Source organism: Schistocerca nitens, chromosome 3, assembly GCF_023898315.1.
Source record: "Schistocerca nitens isolate TAMUIC-IGC-003100 chromosome 3, iqSchNite1.1, whole genome shotgun sequence".
NCBI classification, from domain to species: Eukaryota; Metazoa; Arthropoda; class Insecta; order Orthoptera; family Acrididae; genus Schistocerca; species Schistocerca nitens.
This window is the reverse complement of record NC_064616.1, coordinates 812,146,010-812,162,330: the sequence shown is the minus strand read 5'-3', so window position 1 is coordinate 812,162,330 and position 16,321 is coordinate 812,146,010. Positions and strand designations below refer to the sequence as shown.

At 43.3% G+C, this 16,321-nt stretch overlaps 1 non-coding gene across 1 annotated transcript; it reads right to left on the bottom strand.

Moving 5' to 3' along the window:
- Positions 1 to 3,765: 3,765 nt before the first annotated feature.
- Trnas-cga (transfer RNA serine (anticodon CGA)) lies at positions 3,766 to 3,840 on the bottom strand. Its single transcript has one exon. It is a non-coding gene; the product is annotated as a tRNA-Ser (tRNA).
- Between the last annotated feature and the right edge of the window lie 12,481 nt (positions 3,841 to 16,321).

Here is a 16,321-nt window from a genome sequence, read left to right as displayed (position 1 = left end):
ATATCTCAATAGTAATAATTTTCATCGGAGCATCTACTAAGAGGTCTTATCACTATGAGGTCCAAACCCCGCCTCTGCTCATCTCACTTCACAAAATGAGTTTCTAGTTGCCAAAATACGCTCGAATATGCTAATTTCTGATTGTCAGAGAAACATCACAGCCAATCGGAAAGCAGCATCAAACCTGCTAAATCCCGCCCAAATATGCGGAACCAATGAAAATTTGTCACTGAGTCAGAACAGTAAATTAACATTAAAAAATTGTAAAAATCCACAAATATAAAGTTAACTGTCTCTTAACAAAACTAGATTACCGAAATCACAATCTCATTTCCTCAGTACCATAAACTGACGAAATAGTTTATAACAGATTCCCGGTACGAATGACTAACACATATCAGTGTATAGGATAAAATGTTCACATAAAACATTATTTCCCTTTCACACCTTCATTCACTCTCATAACTAAGCAAAATTATATTAGTAATTAATAAACAATTAGAAAATTAAACGAAGAGAACTGCAAATAATACTGACAGTATTTTGACTGCAATTGAAAAAGTGTTCACCACCTAGTTAATTCTATCAAATCGCATAAGGCCTACACTGAAGCGTCAAAGAAACTGGTTTAGGTATGCGTATTAAAATCAAATATCCTCCCCCCCCCCTAACCCCCCCTCCCCAGCCCTTGGTGGGGTAGCTTGCGTGCCTCAACGATATACTGTAGATAGCCGTATCGTACGTGCAACCACGACGGAGGGGTATCTGCTGAGAGGCCAGACAAACGTGTGGTTTCTGAAAAGGGGCAGCAGTCTTTTCCGAAGTTACAGGGGCAAGTCTGGATGATTGACTGATCTGTCCTTATAACACTAACCAAAACGGCCTTGCTGTGCTGGTACTGCGAACGGCTGAAAACAAGGGAAACTACAGCCATGATTTATCCTGAGGGCATGCAGCTTTACTGTATCGGTAAATGATAATGGCGTCCTCTTGGGTAAAATATTCCGGAGGTAAAATAGTCCCCCATTCGGGTCTTCGGGCGGGGACTACAAAGGAGCACGTCGTTATCAGGAGAAAGAAAACAGGCGTTCTACGGATCGGAGTGTGGAATGTCAGATCCCTTAATTGGGCAGGTGGGTTAGAAAATTTAAAAACGAAAATGGATAGATTAAAGTTAGATGTAGTGGGAATTAGTGATGTTCTGTGGCAGGAAGGACAAAACTTCTGGTCAGGTGAATACAGGGTTATAAACACAAAATCAAATAGGGGTAATGCAGGAGTAGGTTTAATAATAAATAAAAATATAAGAATGCCGGTAAGCTACTACAAACATCATAGTGAACGCATTATTGTGGCCAAGATAGATACGGAGCACAAGCCTACCACAATAGTACAAGTTTATATGCCAACTAACTCCGCAGATGACGAAGAGATTGATGAAATGTATGAAGAGATAAAAGAAATTATTCAGATAGTGAGGGGGACGAAAATTAAAAAGTTATGGGTGACTGGAATTCGATAGTAGGAAAATGAAGAGAAGGAAACATAGTAGGTAAAGGAATAGGGTCAAGGAGTGAAAGTGGAAGCCGCCTGGTAGAATTTTGCACAGAGCATAACTTAATTATAGTTAACACTTGGTTCAAGAAGCATAAAAGAAGGTTGTATACATGGAAGAGGCCTGGAGATAGTGGAAGGTTTCAGATAGATTACATAATGGTAAGACAGAGATTCAGGAACCAGGTTTTAAATTGTAAGACGTTTCCAGGGGCAGATGTGAACTCTGACCAAAATCTATTGGTTATGAAATGTAGATAAAAACTGAAGAAACTGCAAAAAGGTGCGAATTTAAAGCCGGCTGGAGTGGCCGAGCGGTTCTAGGCGCTACAGTCTGAAACCGCGCGACCGCTACGGTCGCAGGTTAGAATCCTGCCTCGGGCATGGATGTGTGTGATGTCCTTAAGTTAGTTACGTTTAAGTAGTTCTAACTTCTAAGGGACTAATGACCTCAGCAGTTAAGTCCCATAGTGCTCAGAACCATTTGAACCTTTTTTTTTGGGGGGGGGGATGGGGATTTAAGGAGATAGGACCTGGATAAACTGACGGATTCACAGGTTGTAGAGAGTTTCAGGGACAGCATTAGGGAACGATTAACAACAATGAGGGAAGGAAATACAGTAGAAGATGAATGGATAGCTTTGAGAGACGAAATAGTGAAGGCAGCAGAGTATCAAGTATGTAAAAAGGCGAGGACTAGAAATTCTTGGGTAAGAGAAGATACATTGAATTTAATTGACGAAAGGAGAAAATATAAAAATGCAGCAAATGAAGCAGGCAAAAGGAATACAAAATTCGCAAAAATGAGATCAACAAGAAGTACAAAATAGCTGAGCAGGGGTGACTAGAGGACAAATATAAGGATGTGGAGAGATATCTCACTAGGGGTGAGATAGATACTGCCTACAGGAAAATTAAAGAGACCTTTGGAGAAAAGATAACCTCTTGTATCAATATCAAAAGCTCAGATGGAAACCCAGTTCTAAGCAAAGCAGGGAAAGCAGAAAGGTGGAAGGAGTATATAGAGGGTCTATACAGGGGCGATGTACTTGAGGAGTATATTATGGAAATGGAAAAGGATGTAGATGAAGATGAAATGGGAGATATGACACTGCGTGAAGAGTTTCACAGAGCACTGAAAGACCTAAGTCGAAACAAGGCTCCTAGCGTAGACAGCATTCCATTAGAACTACTGACAGCCTTGGGAGAGCCAGTCCTGACAAAACTCTACCATCTGGTGAGCAAGATGTATGAGACAGGCGAAATTCCCTCAGACTTCAAGAAGAATATAATAATACCAATCCCAAAGAAAGCAGGTGTTGACAGATGTGAAAATTACCGAACTATCAGTTTGATAAGTCACAGCTGCAAAATACTAAAGCGAATTCTTTACAGACGAATGGAAAAACTGGTAGAAGCCAACCTCGGGGAAGATCAGTTTGGATTCCGTAGAAATGCTGGAACACGTGAGGCAATACTGACCATACGACTTCTCTTAGAAGAAAGATTAAGGAAAGGCAAACTTACGTTTCTAGCATTTGCAGGCTTACAGAAAGCTTTTGACAATGTTGATTGGAATACTCTCTTTCAAATTATGAAAGTGGCAGAAGTAAAATACAGGGATCGAAAAGCTATTTACAATTTGTACAGAAACAAGTTATAAGAAACGAGGGGCATGAAAGAGAAGCAGTGGTTGGGAAGGGAGTGAGATAGGGTTGTAGCCTATCCCCGATGTTATTCAGTCTGTATACTGAGCGAGAACCGAGAAAGCAAACTTTATAAAGCTGCAACGGAGCCCGAGATAATGAAAAAGGAAGTGGTGTTTTTTTTTATGTGACCGCTTTCGTCAGAAAAAGCAGGCCTCTGCAAAGCTCTTCATTGTTTTAGTTGAGAAGATCGAATCATCTTGGCTGAACACTGATCGGTGCTGTAATCACTAAACAAAATAAGGGTTCAATCTGCTGAAGGTTCTAATGAGAACAAGCACTTCAATAATTAAAATTTCGAATGATAAGATCATATTCCTGGAAGTAAACGAAAACGCGGAAACCTGGATAAGTCCCAGAATTTTACAATGTTACCTATTCTAGGTATCGGATTACACACTAAGCTACATAAGAGAAGGAGAGATGAGTATTTTCTCCAGAATGAGATTTTCACTCTGCAGCGGAGTGTGCGCTGATATGAAACTTCCTGGCAGATTAAAACTGTATGCCCGACCGAGACTCGAACTCGGGACCTTTGCCTTTCGCGGGCAAGTGCTCTACCAACTGAGCTACCGAAGCACGACTCACGCCCGTTACTCACAGCTTTACTTCTGCCAGTACCTCGTCTCCTACCTTCCAAACTTTACAGAAGCTCTCCTGCGAACCTTGCAGAACTAGCACTCCTGAAAGAAAGGATATTGCGGAGACATGGCTTAGCCACAGCCTGGGGGATGTTTCCAGAATGAGATTTTCACTCTGCAGCGGAGTGTGCGCTGATATGAAACTTCCTGGCAGATTAAAACTGTGTGCCCGACCGAGACTCGAACTCGGGACCTTTGCCTTTCGCGGGCAAGTGCTCTACCAACTGAGCTACCGAAGCACGACTCACGCCCGGTCCTCACAGCTTTACTTCTGCCAGTACCTCGTCTCCTACCTTCCAAACTTTAGAGAAGCTCTCCTGCGAACCTTGCAGAACTAGCACTTCTTTCAGGAGTGCTAGTTCTGCAAGGTTCCAAGGAGAGCTTCTGTAAAGTTTGGAAGGTAGGAGACGAGGTACTGCCAGAAGTAAAGCTGTGAGTACCGGCCGTGAGTCGTGCTTCGGTAGCTCAGTTGGTAGAGCACTTGCCCGCGAAAGGCAAAGGTCCCGAGTTCGAGTCTCGGTTGGGCACACAGTTTTAATCTGCCAGGAAGTTTGAGTATTTTCTCATTTCGTCACAAAATATGATTCATATCACAAGAGAAGGAAGTGAATTATATGCTAATAATGGGATCCATTTGAACATAATCAGTTTAGAGTTCAGAATATATCTTGATTTCATCGTCTACACTTCATGAATTTTACTAGCATCTATCGATCCCCTATGTTGCTATCTAAGGCTTGTATGCTGGCCCTAAACTTGAAGGTAGGTGATGAAACTCACGTGGTGACAAAAATTTTCACTGCCGGATACTTGGCCACCTCGGAGAAGAGAGGTAGTGGCATTTAGTTTCTGACTGTGGTGTTTTACACTAACGTCCTGGTCTAAATTTCAGTGCCTCACAGAGTGACGTTATTGCCACACTGTTGATGGCCATCCGTCCTAATAGAGATGAGTCGGTTATATGACAACAAATTGTATCACCAGTTCCCTTCCCCACATCCATAACAACGCAACCACAGCACTGAGTCGTAAAACCGCTCATCGCAGTCTTTGACTCGTCAAAGATGCTCGTCTGACACGTCATAACAGCTCGGAGGAAGGCAGCAACGAATGATCTACATTAGTTCCTTTCCAGTGCACCAGTAGCGCAATACTGCGTCTGACCCCAACACTCATTTCATTGCTCCTGGTAAAACGCCACGCGAGAGCATTTCCGAACAAATATCCAAAAATATCTGCGGCAATAGAGCGTAGATGTTTTACAGAACAAATAAGTAAAGAAGGAAAATATCCTATTGCAGATGTTTGGAATTGCGTCCTTCTACAAACCATACCAGAGCGTTGCTGAAGGAACCATCTTCACATACAACTGCAGTCAAATACAGAAACGAAGAAAACTAGCGCAGGTTGACTGACCGGGACTGTATGTCGAACCACTTTTCCAATTTATTAACCATTGCGTCGCATGGCCTGGTAAGAGCTGAAAGGTCACAGGTTCACGTAATATAGACACATCCAGTTTGGGAGAGATTACGGATTTTGAATCTGTAGGAGTCTACTAAGGGATATGCCATCGGTCAAATCACTTTTGTTCGCTGATGAGATCAATCGAGTCCCATTATAGCACTGAAGCATTGTTGGTTTGCCTTTAGTGTCTCGAATAAGAATTGTACAGGCGAAACCAGTTTTTAGATAGTGCCTCAACCCAATTGCTGTTTATGAAATTTATTACATACAGCCACACTTTACCTCAGTGTCATAATTCAATATCCTTCTGTATTTGCGTCATTCCATGAGAATATCCGGTTCTAAGAACTAAATAGTCAGTTAACTGCATTATCATTGCAGAACGCTGCTTTCAACATAACCAAAAGACCAAAGCTGTCTGAATTGTAGGAGTGACTAATTAGCTTGATGTATGTATTGGATATCATTGAAATTTGTTAATGCAAGAACTTCGCTAATTAGGACAAAGTTCTAGAGCCAAGTGAAGTGGTCACATAAGTTCTTAATGCCTGCGGCTCCTAATGCGCAGACACTTGGTGCTGTTTCCAGAATGAGATTTTCACTCTGCAGCGGAGTGTGCGCTGATATGAAACTTCCTGGCAGGTTAAAGTTTGGAAGATAGGAGACGAGATACTGGCAGAAGTACAGCTGTGAGTACCGGACGTGAGTCGTGCTTCCGTAGCTCAGATGGTAGAGCACTTGCCCGTGAAAGGCAAAGGTCCCGAGTTCGAGTCTCGGTCGGGCACACAGTTTTAATCTGCCAGGAAGTTTCACTTGGTGCTGTTAATTATACATTCGAAAATTCGTCATTACTGCCTTGCGGCGAGGCACTCGAAGTAGCGAATTACCGTTTCCTTACTCCAAGTTTCTCCCAAGCGTCGAGAAGGACTCAGTATCCTGTGGTTGGCAGCACCAAGGTATTATGCCGTGTAGTGGTGGTTTAATTTACGTAGAGATGGAGCCTGAAGAAGGAGTGGGTAAAGTCAGTTTATTGCACGTAGCATACTCCAACGCCCGCCAAGCTTCACGTCGGTATCGAAAGGCTGCATTTCCTTAACCAGTCCACGAGAATTCACTCCACTGAGACTGCAGAGATGTTTCGGACAGAGCTTAGGGCATTGGCTGACCAGCTGGTGATCTGAAGTTGCGTACCGCCATCCACTCTCCTGTGGGAGTGGACAATCTGGTGATGAGAAATTCCTACATTCCTAGCATATAATCGCTGTGTACTCATGACCACAGGTGCTGAGGCGGTGCATGCGTTTAAATACTCATAATGGAATTTAAAGTTCTGTTCTCGTGTTAAAAAAAGTAATAATAAATTAACGATAGTTCACCTTTTGTAATTACAGAAATATTGTTTTTCTTTAACTTGTTTCACTACATTTGTGGGTTTTTTGCGTTTACTTTTCCTGAAATACAGAAATATAGATTTTAATTTATATTAAGAAATATGCTACGCGAATTTTGTTGTGGTTTACATTGTATATGTACTTGTAAGGCGTCCGGATTTTACGGACATTACAAGAGCTTGATCCATAACGACTGAAGCCATACCTGGCGACACAGACGCGACACGGTGTGGAAATACCCATTGTATAAAAGCACTTTGAGAACTTAAGGCTCTATCTATGTCTCTCTCTCGTCTCACGGTGGACTACGCAAGTGTGGTGAAATGAGTGAGGTCGTTGAGAGTTTGCTTTCTGCAGAGTGAGGACGATATGCTTCACGTATCATGGTGACAGATTAGTGGTAGTTAATTATTCCTGTGGGAATTTTTGCGGGCAAAGAAATTGTGCACGTCGCTCCAACCCATACCGAGTTATGTAACTAGGGAAGGATTAACGTTCTACGGAACGCTGGACAGTTGTGACTGAGTGAATTCAGTCAAGACCAGAATAGGGAATGGCGTTTCAGATCCAGCATAGAGACAACGCCATTGCAGATTTTGCTCACACCAACATGCAAACACTTTAATCATTGAATATCAAAAGCTAGGATACTAACCTACACTCACATTGAGTAATTGACGTTTTTTTTATTAGTTCAAAAAGTATATTTATTATCCACCAACACAGTGCATTGACCAGCTACATCATAGATTTAAATGAGCTGATGAGGATTATTAATAAACATTCTTTCCTGTGATAAAAAATTTTCATGTGTTGAGATAACGATTTTGTTTTTAATAATCATCATTTCAATATGTCCAAGACTTAAATATTTTGTTATTGAGTGTCAAAAGTAATTGAACATGATCGTTGTTTATCACTTCACACCTGAAAGCAACAGTTGATAAATTATATGTAGAAAAAAAGGGAATTGCTATGTTGTCTTTCTAAAATACACGATAAACTTTTACTTTTATTAATTCATGCGTTCTAGGTACGTGACAACAGAATTTCTAATGATTTTTGTTGCGATCCACACCTGATATTAGCTGTCTTTCAGGGCCTTATTTAGAATGTCTGTTTGACACCCTGGGCTTGAGAAGACAGTTCTGATGTTTTGTCTAATTCACGTTAAGTGGTAAGCTAAGTTTGCACATGTTGGTACACTCACTGTGCCGATACAAAGGTTGGAAGCACGACATACTTTAGCTGTTTTTTACATTGTGTGTGTCCTCCAGCTTCCAACCAAAGTCAGTCACAGGTATAAGATAATACGCCGTGTCACAAACAAACATAGCGATCTGGTAGAACAAGCTTGGGTATGAAAGAATAACAATAATTGTGTACTTGCAAAACGGCAGACCCTGTTTGATTCGACATTGTTGATATTTCTGGAGGACCGCAGTACATATCGATTTCTGATCATTCATATTTAAGTTTACAGGTGTTAGCGCAAGTTACATGTCGATAACCAATTTCAAGGACACTTTTAATTTTTTTCCAGAAGAGTTTCGCAGGAGATGGAATATATTTGTTAAAAGGGAATAAGTGTCAGAGAGTATATCAGGCATCTGCTTGAGTTCCCAGGTATAGTAGTAGACATACACTACTGGCCATTAAAATTGCTACACCAAGAAAAAAATGCAGATGATAAACGGGTATTCATTGGACAACAATTTGGGTGCATAGATCCTGAGAAATCAGTACCCAGAACAACCACCTCTGGCCGTAATAACGACCTTGATACGCCTGGGCATTGAGTCAAACAGAGCTTGGATGATGTGTACAGGTACAGCTCCCCAAGCAGTTTCGACACGATACCACAGTTCATCAAGAGTAGTGACTGGCGCATTGTGACGAGCCAGTTGCTCGGCCACCATTGACCAGACGTTTTCAATTGGTGAGAGATCTGGAGAATGTGCTGGCCAGGGCGGCAGTCGAATATTTTCTGTATCCAGAAAGGCCCGTACAGGATCTGCAACTTGCGGTCGTGCATTATCCTGCTGAAAAGTAGGATTTCGCAGGCATCGAAAAATGTTCAAATGTGTGCGAAATCTTATGGGACTTAACTGCTAAGGTTATCAGTGCCTAAGCTTACACACTACGTAACCTAAATTATCCTAAGGACAAATACACACACCCATGCCCGAGGGAGGACTCGAACCTCCGCCGGGACCAGCCGCCGCAGGGATCGAATGAAGGGTAGAGCCTCGGGTCGTAACACATCTGAAATGCAGAGTCCACTGTTCAAAGTGCTGTCAGTGCGAACAAGAGCTGACTGAGACGTGTAACCAATGACACCCCATACCATCACGCCGAGTGATACGCCTGTTGGCAATGACAAATACACGCATCCAATGTGCGTTCACAACGATGTCGCCAAACACGGATGCGACCATCATGATGTTGCAAACAGAACCTGGATTCATCCAAAAAAATGACGTTTTGCCATTCGTGCACCCAAGTTCGTCGTCGAATACACCATCGCAAGCGCTCCTGTCTGTGATGCAGCGTCAAGGGTTACCGCAGCCATGGTCTCCCAGCTGATAGTCAATGCTGCTGCAAACGTCGTCGAAGTGTTCGTGCAGATGATTGTTGGCTTACAAACGTCCCCATCTGTTGAGTCAGGGATCGAGACGTGGCTACACGATCCGTTACAGCCATGCGGATAAGATGCCTGTCATCTCGACTGCTGGTGATACGAGGCCGGTGGGATCCAGCACGGCGTTCCGTATTACCCTCTTGAACCCACCGATTCCATATTCTGCCAACAGACATTGGATCTCGACCAACGCGAGCAGCAATGTCACTATACTATAAACCGCAATCGCGATAGGCTACAATCCGACCTTTATTAAAGTGGGAAACGTGATGGTACGTATTTCTCGTCCTTACACGAGGCATCACAACAACGTTTCACCAGGCAACGCCGGCCAACTGCTGTTTGTGTAAGAGACATCGGTTGGAAACGTTCGTCATGTCAGCACGTTGTAGGTGTCGCCACCGGCGCCAACCTTGTGTCAATGCTCTGAAAAGCTAATCATTTGCATATCACAGCATCATCTTCCTGTCGGTTAAATTTCGCGTCCGTAACACGTCATCTTCGTGGTGTAGCAATTTTAATGGCCACTAGTGTATTATCTATCCCAGAAAATCTATATAAAATTTATACATTACTCCAACAACTTTGACTTTCCTGTCAGTTCTAAAAGTTGCAGTAAGTCTTCGAGGATAAAACAAGCAGCCTGAAAAACCAGTGAAAGATCTAGAAAACATGGTCAGGTGTCATTATAACTTGTTGAATGAACACAGAATTGGCGGGTATGTAAATCATTAAAGTTGCAATTCTCTGTGACAGGTAGAACTGCCACGAGGGTGCATTAGTGTCGCTCGTGCTCAGTGTTATTTCCAGGCCTGGCAGGGTACATAAGGCGTGTGACTGTGTCATATGCTGAGTAATCACTATGTAGGAAACGATGATACCGCGCACGCGTGTGAGACAACACTATCAGCACTTGACAGCTTGAAATTGCCCCCACTGTGGGTCTCAATTTGGCCGCCTGGTGAAATTGTGCGTTACCCAGAATTTTGCGGCATTCTGATGTGCCAGCAGTCTGATGTTGTTCTGCATTGAAAGGTATACTCGTAGCACTTGTAGCCTCTTCATATGTGTGTCTGCCATCCGGGAATGAGTAGTGGACTCTCCGTAACAATCTGTGGAATCCCACACCACTGGTCGGAGGCTAACAGTAGCCGGGCTACAGAATTACCGTCTCATGGTTAGGCTGTCGGTATCACCACAACAAAAACGGCTGCTTCTGGAGTGGTGCCATGATCGGGAAGCATGAACTGCTAATGAACCGAAATATTCTGCCCAATAATCAATTGCAGTTCTTCACTACCTCAGATAAAAATCGTCGGCACCTATCGCGGCGACCTGGCGAGAAGTCCCATTCTTCAGAGTTTTGGGGAGGCACAGAGGTGTTACACCTGACATATTGATGTGTGGAACCGTGGATACTTGAGGACACGTCTGGTAGTGACTGAGGGAACTGCGACAGTACAACCGTACGTCATATGCGTCACGGACATCCTGCACCCTCCTATGTTACCACTCTTGCGATCAAACGACAGTATCGTTGTGCCATTTTTCAACAACACAAATGCTAGACCATACAAGGCACGTGTCTCTATGAACCGTCTGAGTGATGTTGAGGAACTCCCTCGGCCAGCAAGATCGCCTGATCTGTCCCTATAAGAACATCTGTGGGAGAAGAAATAAAAACTTTGAGGTTAGCCGTTGATATGGTAATTCTGTCAGAAACAGTAAAGGACTAGGGAGAGCAGTTGAACAGTACGGACAGCGTCTTGTAAGGAAGATATAAGATGAACATGAACAAAAGCAAAACGGGAATAATGGGATCTAGTTGAATTCAATCAGGTGATGCTACATTAAAGTTGTAGATGAGTTTTGCTGTTTGGGCAGCAAAATAACTGATGGTGGTCGAAGTTGAGAGGATATATAATGTAGATTGTCAATGGCAAAAAAAGCGTTTCTGAAGAAAAGAAATGTGTTAACGTCGAGTGTAGATTTAAGTGTCGTTTCTGAAGAAAAGAAATGTGTTAACGTCGAGTGTAGATTTAAGTGTCAGGAAGTCTTTTCTGAAATTAGTTGTATGATGTGTTGCCATGTATGGAAGTGAAACGGGGGCGATGAACAGTTTAGACAAGAAGAGAATAGAAGTTTTTGAAATGTGGTGCTACAGAAGAATGCTGAAGATAAGATGGGTAGATCACATAACTAATGAGGAGGTACTGAACTGAATTGGGGAGAAGAGAAAGTTATGGTACAACCTGACTAGAAGAGATGATCGGTTCGCAGGACACACTCTGTGGCATCAAGGGGTCACCAATTTTGTACTGGAGGAAAGCGTGGGGGGTAAAAATTGTAGAGGGAGACCAAGAGATGAATACAGTAAGCAGATTTAGAAGGATGTAGGTTGCAGTAGCTACTCGGAGATGAAGAAACTTGGACAGAATAGAACAGCATGGAGAGCTGCATCAAATCGTTCTTTGGACGAAGACCACAACAACAACACGTTGAGGGTTTTCGAACTCTCGTTTGAGGTGCCGTCTGACGCTTTCTGGTGGCTCCCTTTCAACGTTACGGCAACGGTGTCAGTCACGTTGTCGTCAATGCGTTCGTCACATCAAACTGAGCTGAGGAAGTACGTGCCTTATTTCTTGGATATTGCCAGCTACATGAGTGTCGTCCTGTACCATGAACAGCTGCGCACTTGTTCCGGTTATGATTGGGAAAGCGGTGTCCGTTCTGAAAGTCGTCGACACAGACTGGTTCATTCTTCAATCGGAGACATCGCTCTCACTGCAGCACCGACTGTGTTACATCTCTCTTACGTGTCCGCGGCGGGGCTGTTGCTGCACCCATTCTGAATCAGTCAGCACCGTCGTCGACTTCTTTCAACGACGTCATGGACGTTTTACTGTCTCTCCTACACAGCCGTCGGTGGAAGTATAAACGAGCGATGGCCTTCAGCAGCCTTAAGACGTTTGTCCTGACCCTATGGATGTTGATCATGCAGCTGTATCGACCTCCGCTTTTCTCCCGTCTGGACGCATGTCTGACGACAGCCGTCCGCCATCCGACACGGAACTGCATGTTAGGAAGTGACGGTCGCCGAGGAAACAGAAGAGACAGCGCCGTAGCCTTTCTTATCACTGCCTTCATCTGATGTGTGCACAGGATGACGACCCTCCTACTAATGATGCGCTGTCCTCCGACGCCATCGCGCTGGACGACGCGACATCCCTCCTCGCAACTATCTCTGGTCAGCATCCACCTACGGACACAGATCTCCTACCCCTGCGTCTGATGTGGTTCTCCACCTTTTTGTGTTACTATCTGCGGGAGCATCAGTGATCCTTGAAACCGTCTGCTGAGACTTTTATCTCCAGGAGTGGACGACGCCGATGCTGAGGATGGACGTTCTTGAGGCGTAATGGAGGATGGAACCAGTTTGGTGGGGTCGACTCCCTTCACGTCACAGTAATGTTCCCTTTCACGGGGGCTCAACGCTTCTTCCGTATTTGTATCGCCCACATTTCTGGCATTGGCAGGTTTTCAAACTTATTGCCTAGCCACGTTCAGTGTCAATAACATTGGCGGGCACAATAAACTGGCATTACTTGCGCCATCCATCTCAGCCGCCAGAATGTGTGGCGCTGCCGGGGACCACGGAAACTGAACAAGATTCATCCTACTTCACCCGGCTGCCGGCAGCTCATAGCGATAACGTGGACAGCCTGTCGTCAACGCCACGATGGGTATCAGTCTGCCTTGTCGTGGTGGGTCCAATGCACAAAGCCTGCCCTCCACGAGGCCTTAATTGCTTATGGATGGAAGGTCGTGGAACATTGGTTAGTTCAAAACATTTGTTTATAACCATCATGAGAAAGACAAGAGGTCTGTGCTTCCACTGTTTAAATCGCGGTCACATTGTTAATATCTCTTGCAAGAAAGTGACAATATAAACATCTGTATCAGGAAGGGAAGTGCTACGTATACTGTAGAGAAATCGAACGTGGATCTATACTCACCAAGCTTCAAAGAGTTGCAAACTTGTCCAATGAGCAAGGTAGATTGCATCTCTCACTAAGTTACACACATTTACACGGCGTTAATATGGATGAAGTGATCAGACATGATGCTTAAGTACGTGTCACCCGTCAGAGTAGTGTCTAGATGCATCAGGTGTCCCACATCAGGCCAATTGAACACGCCCCATACCAAAACAGAGCTTCCGCCACCTTGAAGAATCTATTGCTGAGATGCAGGGCCCATGGATTCATGAGGTTGTCGCCATACCCATGCACGTCTATTTGCTCTATAAAATCTTAAACGAATCTCGTCCGACCAGGCAACATGTTTCCAGTCATCAACTGTTCAATGTCGATGTTGACATGCCCCGGCGTGGCGTAAAGCTTTGTGTTGAGCAGCCATCAAGGGCACACGTGTGGACCTTCGGCTCCGATGATGTTTCGTTGAATGGTTCGCACACCGACATTTGTTGATGGCTCTGCATTGAAATGTGCAGCAGTTTCTGGAAGGGTTGCGCTTCTGTCACGTTGAACGATTCTCTTCAGTCGCCGTTGGTCCCGATATTGCAGGATCTTTCTCCGGCCGCAGCGATGTTGGAGATCTGATGTTTTACTGGATTCCTGATATTCACGGTGCACTCGTGAAATGGCCGTACGGGAAAATCCCCACTTCATCGCTACCTCGGAGATGCTGGCGCCTGTGCGTCAACTATAACACCACGTTCAAACTCACTTGAACCTTGATAACCTTACATTGTAGCAGCAGTAACCCATCTAACAACTGCGCCAGACACTTGCTGTCTATATAGACGTTGCCGACGGCAGCGCCGTATTCCGTCTGTCTACATATCTCCGTATTTGAATACGCATGCCTATACTAGTTTCTTTGGCGTTTCAGTGTAATATCGTACAGCCACACTCCGTCGGTGGGTATAAAAATCTAGATCTCCAGGGTTCATTTTGGATTAACATGACCTTGAGTATCAGTTTATACTGATATGTTAAGGAATTACGGGGTATCAGGTCACATACTGAGGCAATTAGGCGAGATCACTCCCTCCCTCTCCCCCCACACACTCGCTTCCATCTAGGACCCATCATCCAGCACAGGCAGCTGACTGTTCTGCGAGTTATACTCAGAATCACTCAAGGGAACCCCCACTTACCCACACACTCGGGCTTTTGCACGTCCCTGGACCAATAACATTAAAGCTCCCCTTCACTCTCCTTGTCCTCTCTACCTAGTTCATTTGCATACGCCTCTTCATTCAAGGTCTTTGCATCACAGGGAGAGCATCATTACAATAAAATTATTATTAACAATAACTTTTTCTCTATCTTTCAATACTGAGAGGGCCCAGAAATTATAACAGTGGTATAACAAATTAGCATATGATTTATTAATAAAAACATTTTTTGCATTAAAATTTTAATAATAACTTTGTTGTGCTCTTTAACAATGTTTTCCAATATTTTTAATGGATTTATATAGAAATGTAATTTACGGAATTTTTTGTTGGAAGAACGTAAATATTATCTTTCCCATTCAGTCATGTTGTTTCTGATTGGTTTGATCATTTTGTACACCGTACTTACACTTTAATCATATGCAGAACAGGGACTAACAGCAGCAGGTCAAGAAAAATCACATATGTTCGTATACAATATTAACATGCACACTTAGTTAAACGTAAGTTGTATGCACACACAGTGTCCAGTCATTTACATACACTATCTCATACAGCAACGACCTATTCGACATACACAACCAGTATTTAGAAATAAAGAAAAATGCACAGCCACACGCTTAATCAATCCACGAACAGTGTAAGTATGGTAGGGTCCCAGCCCTATTCACACGTATGAACGGATTGCAGTCATGACGTGAGAGCCCGACTTTCAGCTGCTGTTCAGTATGTACCTGAAGCACTCACGATTCAGTGACTACTTGGTGGACAATACGTAGGGTGGTGCACAGTGCTGGAGCAGACACCTCCACAGCGGGCGTCCTTAGCCTGCCTCTCGGTAGCACCTGCATCTGCATGGCATGTATACAATTTGTACCTGAGTGCTACAAACCCTACAATCAGTGAACCATTCGCCTCGTCTTTCATCAGACGAATAACCTTCTTTCGCGGTGTTATTCCCTATGGATTTTATGCCACGTATCCAGGCAATTGTAATGCACTGGCATTGTGCCTAATTACTTGATATGGATCCCTGACTTTTACCCAGTCGATGAATAGATGAAACTGCCTGTACGCATTCAAAGTAATTTGGTATCAGCAAAGTTTGGGAAACTGGTAGTGGAATCAGGACATGTGAAGCCTGGAGAGTGCTACACTCTGTATGTACAGTTAAAAGCACTCTTCTTTTAAAAATATTTGAAATTACGAAATTTCTGGTATACTTCAAATTCATATTATTAATTGCACAATCTAACGCTGATTATTAAATTTATTTCTCGATTCATTTATAAAGTAATATCACATCTTGGTGATGATTCTTCTTTTGCCAAGAAAGTTTGTAGACTCTTGGAACATCGTGACTGCTGCAGAATGTAAATAGTAGTGGGCATGCCTCTGATGGGAACACAAGTATATTATTAATTTTGTTTACTATAATGTAATTCATGGTTTTATTAAAGTGGATATTGTGAAGTCAGTGCGATACAGAAGAATGTGGTAAAATAAAAGAAAATCATAGCAACAGATAATACTTCATCGGTTATTTATTCATCTGGAACCCACAACGTTAAATCAAAATTTCAGCCGCAAGAATGTACCCCTATACGCAAGAAGTGTGGCCAACAACAAGAAGAGATAATTAAGATAAGTAAAAAGTATCTGTTGTGTGTATCTTACGTTTGTCGAAGCTTTGAACCTAATGAAGACACTAAGAAAAA